Source organism: Mytilus trossulus, chromosome 14, assembly GCF_036588685.1.
Source record: "Mytilus trossulus isolate FHL-02 chromosome 14, PNRI_Mtr1.1.1.hap1, whole genome shotgun sequence".
Lineage (NCBI taxonomy): Eukaryota > Metazoa > Mollusca > Bivalvia > Mytilida > Mytilidae > Mytilus > Mytilus trossulus.
The window spans coordinates 70846909-70854253 of NC_086386.1; positions in this window are offsets into that span (position 1 = coordinate 70846909).

The following is a 7345-nucleotide window of genomic DNA, read 5'->3' on the forward strand; positions in this document are numbered from 1 at the left end:
ATAACATTCCATCTTTTTTATGAACAATGTATTATGTCTATGACATCCAATTGAAAACAACTCAAAAAATGTGTACTGATTTTTATTTTAGAGAATAACAACAGAGAAATGCTTAAAATCTAATATTATTTCTTTAGGGAAGGATTATGGATTTTACATCTTATAATTATTGAGTTATCTCCCTTTGTCTAAAATTTTTCTTGGCTAGAACCTTAATTATTGGCTGTGATATTGAAAGAAGACACCTTTCTTGAATTATTTTTTTTACAGAATATTGACAATGTGAAAATGCTTAAATCCCATATTGACTTATTTTTAAATATATCTTGAAACCCTAAATTGACTATAGTAAATCTAAATTGTATGTTTATTCTGGATTTTACTCCTTAATATAACTGAATTGTTCCCCTTTATCTAAAAACTAAGCACTGGAGTAAATTTAACCAAATCATAAATAAATGTCAGATAAAATAAAAAAACCAATAATATTTACATAGAAAGGTGAATCTTTCCATAGGATATTATTTGTTCCACTAAATAATAAAAAAGCAAAACCAGACCTGCATATTTTCTCGATTTTAATATCATAAATCATAAAAATCTGGATACCTCAAGAACAGGCATTGGAAGGAACAAAAATGGTATTTAAGCACTTATATAGTCATTCAAATCACTCAAATGTTAGATTAAAACACAAATAACATTTCTAAGGTTGTCTTTTGCTGACAATCCCAGAAGGATATATTAAGAAGTTGTCAGGAATCCTTGAGCTTCTATTTGGAATAGAATTTCATTTGCTCATTTAACATGATAAATTTTGAGCTATTTTTTTAACACTATTTTATAATGACCTTTAATTAATTACATACACATTATTTGTTATATGAAACTATGTCCAGTCTATAGACATTGTTACTGGATTATTAACTTATTGTTGCCTATTAAATTATATTTGTTAATAAAGTGCAATATTTAAATTCTACAGATATTGTTTATTTTGTTTGTTACTGGTTTGTGATTGCTTATAAAAATTCACCCTCCTTGAGTTCATATTTGATAGTGCTACTACATTTGTTGAGGATATAGATCGGGTCCGCAGAATAGAGGATATTGTGCCCAAGACTACAGACAAATGGGGCAAAAAATAAAGAATAGATAAAAAAAGAGACAAAAAATAAAGATGAAGAAAAAAGGAGAAAAAAAAGATTTTTTTTTTATAAGAATAGAAAAAAAGTACAAATAATAACATAGAAAATAATACATGGACAGAAATTTCTGTCATCATTGATGTTGCCAGAACTATTACTATAGGTTATTTAAGAATTGAATGCTTCTTTTAGTTACTCTATTATGGTGTAAAAGCGTTGACCAAAGTACATTTTGTATAAAGCGTGGAGCGCTTTAAAAATGTGTGCACAGTCAAGGCTTTTACAACCCTATGAAGTTACAAAAAGAAGCATTCAATACTTATAATCACATTTTTAAGCTAGGGTCATGAAAACACGATTTTTATCAAGTTTTTATTTAATTTCCCTGTGCACTTTATTATGGGACCTTGTGTCATCATCAATGATAAATTGTATTGTGTAATACTTATATATAGTGTAGCCAATCAGAATAAAGTATTATAATGAAACATACTTGTAATGTATTTATTGAAGTTAAAAAATGCATTAAAACTGTAAAAGCAAGTGATAAATTTGAAAGAGGGCACTTTGTAAATGAGTACTCTGAAACAAATTTCAATTCAATTTCCTTTTTAGTTTCTTGTTGAATAAACTGTAGCAATGTTTCATTTTTCAAAAGGATAAGAGTATTTAAACTAAATACTAACAGTTACAGCTAGAGTAAAAATTTTATTTTTTATTTTGTAAAAGTTTGCAAAATGAATTAGTTTGTATGTCAAAGGGTATATATGCTATAACTTAGAATATAATTGTTATAAAATTAGAGTTTTTGTCCTCAACATTCTTAACGTGTTTGAAATTGTTGCCACTGGACTTACAGCAACCAACAATCAATCCATTGAAATGCCGGGATTTTTTTTCATGCATTGAAGAGTAGACCTAAGACCCCTTTACACAGATTCAATTTCACAGGGAAGACACTTTATAACTATTCCAATCAGTATCTGCACGTCTACTGTATACACAACATATTGGCATGCATGGTTTTTATTTTATTTACCCAAAAATACATCTCACAGCTGTATAATTTTGATGACTTTAAAAAGATTTTGAATAGAGCCATTAGACATAGAATGAAAACGAAGACATGATGAACCAAAATTCAATAAAGATGTTTTATTTTTTAGATATAAATTAAATTGCAAGGATCAAGAATGTTAAAGAAATCTTTTTAAATTTTTTTGCCATACAAAATTGTATTTAGCAGCATTTTGATACTATTGATAAAAAAAAGTACAATTGTTGACGGTACACATATTAGATTTAATATTCTCACATAATTCCAATAAAAATTTAATATAACTTTCTGATAGAAGGGTTCTTCAACCCTTGCATGTGAGAAACCAGACATCGTAAATAAACCTGCCACACCTTTTGCCAAAATCTAAATATATAAAAATTATGATATTTAGCCAACTTTAGAACATTTAAAATTATTTGTAGACACACATATTTTTTTAGGGTCCACGCAGCGGTTCATTCCCTCTATTCCCACTTTTTAAAAATCTAGTAAGAAAAGGTAAAATTTCAAGTGGGAATAGGAGGAAAACTTGTTCAAACAAAGGATTATACTGTACAAACATTTTTTAATCAACTGTTAATTGACCAGTGTTTTTTTGTTGATAGAACAGGTAGTAAGTTATTTTGCATCTATGAATTCTGTTTTTTTAAAACAAAATAAATATGAAAGAAATTAAAACAAATATAAGTAAATTCACAATTTCATCTTAAGATTCAAGCAAGTATAATAGAACGCAAATTATACAACAGCACTAAATCAAATCACACATTGTAGCACAAACATTAGACAATCACTGTATACAAGTCTATTAAAGTTTATCAATCTATTCCACGTGAAGAAGATGGGAGGCTGCATCCCCAAACTCTACTATTAGGACTTCTGTTTAACCCAGTATGTTACATAGTGATATCTTTGATTATTGGTCCAAGTAATTATATTTTTAGAGTATACTTTTATTCCACATCTTAAGATTATACTTGGTTATAATATTATTTATATCATGATTTATTAGTACAGCACTCAATTTTTTAAAATTACGAATTCATTTTTTTTTTAATAAATCTAACTCCAATCTATTTATCATAATTTTTCTTTATTTTTAAGTAAAAATTCAAAAATTTGAAAATATATCTAACTCCGATCTATTTAGCATATTTTTCTTTATATTTAAGTGCCAGTCTGCCTAAGAATTAGGCAGTGGTGAAAACATGACAAAAAAAACCACCCAATTTGACATTGATTTCAGTTCACAATATGTAGTTCTGCACAAAAACAACACTCATTTCCATTTTCTGTTCTGGTAATAGAAGATACAAATTGGTTAAAATGCACTAGAAATTAACGAATAAGGGGAGATAACTCTGTAATTTGTTATTATTCTTACCAATTTTCTAACCAAGTTATTTGATTTTACCATACACACACAAACGAAAGACTAATAATTTTTAACTCAGGATGATGGTTAGTTTTAAAAAGCATGATATTATCGGTGGATTTTTTCTTATCATGTTTTGATTTTTACCTGAACTGCCTGATTCTTACAAAGACTGGCAGTTAAGTACAAGTTCATTTTTTTTTAAATAAATCTTAACTACAATCTATTTATCATAATTTTTCTTTATTTTTAAGTATTTCTATGATGAAAAAAGAAACATATTACAAATAAACAAGGAATTATACCTAGTAAATAGTGTACCAAATATGTTATGCTTTGAAATAAATACAGGTAAATCTTAGGTGAAATTCTAATTAACCTTGATTGTTATAAAAACAAATTATTTATCAAAACATCTATTGTTATTTGCAAGTGGGAATAGAAGGAATAGCATTTTTAAAAAGTGGGAATAGGAGGAAGACACCCACGCAGCTGAGGTTCGCCTCAGGGTGCGGGATTTTCTAGGCGTGTGTTAAAGACACGACCCATTGGTGGCTTCGGTAGTTTTCTGCTCTTTGTTTTCTCTTTGACACATTCCCCGTTTCCATTCTTAATTTTATTTCAACAATATCACATAATCATTGTTTTGTTACAATCTGACAATACAGATTTCAGTGAAGCTGCAAAACTACCGATTTCGGAACATCGATTTTTAAGGATAAACTATAAAGGTGATATAAGTCGTCCTGATTTTTAAAAGTTCAACATGGCCACCTGTAAAGCCATCAAACTGTTGTAACTTTGAAGAACATTTCACTTTATTTGCACAATTAAATTCAGTACCAGATTAAAAGATACGTTATCTAGAAAGTGCATTTTCAGTAATAGATTACGATCACACAGAAAGCCAGGTTTTGATACGTATAACACGCAGTCTGTCATTTTCATTATTTGTAAATATTTTGGCATCGTTGTCATAGTTTACCATTGATTGCCAAAAAATACGTGTATTTCAAATTAATTAAATGTAAACTTTCTGAAACAATTCTTTATATTATGTATATATTTTAGTCGACCTACAGCGCACCTGTGAGAGAAAGGAGTCACGCTTGAAATTATAGACTTTTAATAGGGAGAATCTTCATGGCTTTGAAATTCTGAGAGTCAATTAAACTGACGGTCGAAAGGGGTCATGTGCAAAAACATAAATCTGATTTAAAATTGTTAATAAACTGTATTGTGGCACTAATTGACAATTGAAAGGATTTCCGTTAATCCGTAATATAAGTAAGATTTGCGGTTAGAATACAATTTTAAGTAAATTTTTACGTCATTCTTGAAACGAAATATTTCCGGCACTAAAAGAGTGACGTAACTGTTTTGCAATTACATTGACGGAACACACCCCTGTACAGTAGTACAAGCATTTTCACTATTCTTCCTTGAATTGAAATTATCTTCTTTTCAGTTATATTGTTATAAGCGTAGGAAAAAACATTATATGTTAATGTTTTAAAGTGAAACTGTAAAATAAGACATTGCGAAATACCAGGATAAATGCTAACTAGTATTTTATAATAACAATTTAAGTGATTTTTGGAAACTCTCTTCAATTGTTAAAGAGTTCAATCGAAAAATGTTAGAAGAACTTTCATTAGTATATTGTGGCATTTAAGGAATATATCTGTTCAGACTCAGTTTTCGTTATTATTTTTAAAAATGATATTAAATTCACATGCAGTTAAAAGAAGCGGTAGATATCATCTTAGACTACATTTTCTATTAACCAAAGCCATGATATCATGGGGACATTCAAAACTCAGAAACAATGGCAGCGCCGAGGCAAACAAAATCGACGAATAGACGAACAGAGAGAAATAAAGACCAAGCACCAACCGCGCAAAAAAACAACATGAGATGAACTCAGTAAAATTACAACATACAATTTGATAATTTGTTCCGTGTTGAAGGCTTTGTGGGAACTGTGCTGAAACAAGTATAAAAGCACTGATCCTTTAACCTTTTAAATTTTGTTTTGCAGTTGATACACCATGCCTAACTCTCCTGTTCCGTTTTACGACAAAAAAGGAAATTAATATATTATAATCTTATTTTATTTATTTTTAATTTCATAATCTTTTCAATAGAGGCGACACTCGATAACTTATTGATTCGGGATTTTGAAGATGTCAAAAATCCATATAGTGTCCCAGTGAGACATTTCATGAAATTTTAAGCAATAAATGTCCATGTAACTCACTAATTTTGTTATTGTAGTGACCACTACATAGTCATTAAATCAAAATGGACTATGTCATCGTGAAATGTTCCTGAAACTGATTTTAATTTGTAATTAATTTCATTAGTTTGTATCGTCTGCTGAAAGATCGTCAGTGGCACGTGCGCTCGTGAGACCGTAATTAAAAATGCCATCTATATTTAATATAATCGGAGTTTATTATTTTATTAAGTAAAATTGCTTAGAAATTTGGTTTGAATAAGTGACTATACACTTTTATATAAACATTTTTGTCATCTGGTTTTAAGTATATACAGCAACATATAAAAGACATGTGTTCTGTTAAATTCGAACTGCATGTATACAAGCGCGTGTAAAGACCTTGAAATGTGTGAAGATCGTTTGTGGTCACGAGTAGTTCTATAAAGAAAATAATCAAGTAAATAATAAGATAATAAATATAGATGTCAAACTCTAATGATTTCAGTAAAATTCTGGAGCCATTCAACTAGTTTTGAAATTAATTCCGTATTCATGGAAACATGCATTAAGAATTATAAGACCTTCGAAATTTTATCAAGTTTATAAAATAATTATTGAAATTCAAAACATCACTAAGTGAATGTTTAAATCACATAATTTGAAATCAGATACAATACGTTAGATTTTGAATTATTTTTTATATTTTTTTTACAAATTTTGATGAATTATTTAATTGGAAACATGTGTAGTTTTAAATGTCTCCAAATTTTATGTAGCTACTTTTTAAACTGCTTAGTAAAAGAACAGTTTTTACAGAATCGCTCAACTATTTAGAATTTCAAAACCAAATATATAAAGATTTCAAAACTTTGAATAGTAGATGAAACCAATTTACACCTCACCAAACTTTTCAGAATCGTCAATTTGGATATAAAACGTTTTTCTTTTAGTGAAGTTTATTTAGTTGTTTGATCAAGATAAGAATACTTTAATCTTTCATCGATTTCAGCAGAAGACAGACATTGATCAAAGCCGCGCGCAGTCTTCTAATCGTCTGCTTCGTTGATAATGATGCAATTATTCTATTGCTACAAATGAATATATTATCAACTTTCGAAACAAATTTGATGCACTCAATATTAATGGGGGATTGAAGATAAGTCTTAATAACATGAAAGGGATCATTAATTCCAATTATAACTACAAATGCTCATTGATACCTTTTTCATCGATTCATCATCAAAATGGCAGAAAATGCACTTGTCGTTCACATTTCTCGATGATCAACAAATTGGGTTAAATAAATTTTCGATTTTTAATTATTTTTCGACTTTCAAGAAAAATAAATAAAAAAATAATGACTAGTTTTGCCAGATGCACACAATTTATGTTTTGTTTGTTATTAAAGCACTTTATATATTCATTAGATAAATTTCTCTGTACTTTGTTAGAGTTGAAATAGTTCGGTTTCTATAGATTCATCTCTACTTTTTGAAACAACGTGTATACAGTTATCTGATATTTTCGTTCTCGAGTAAAAC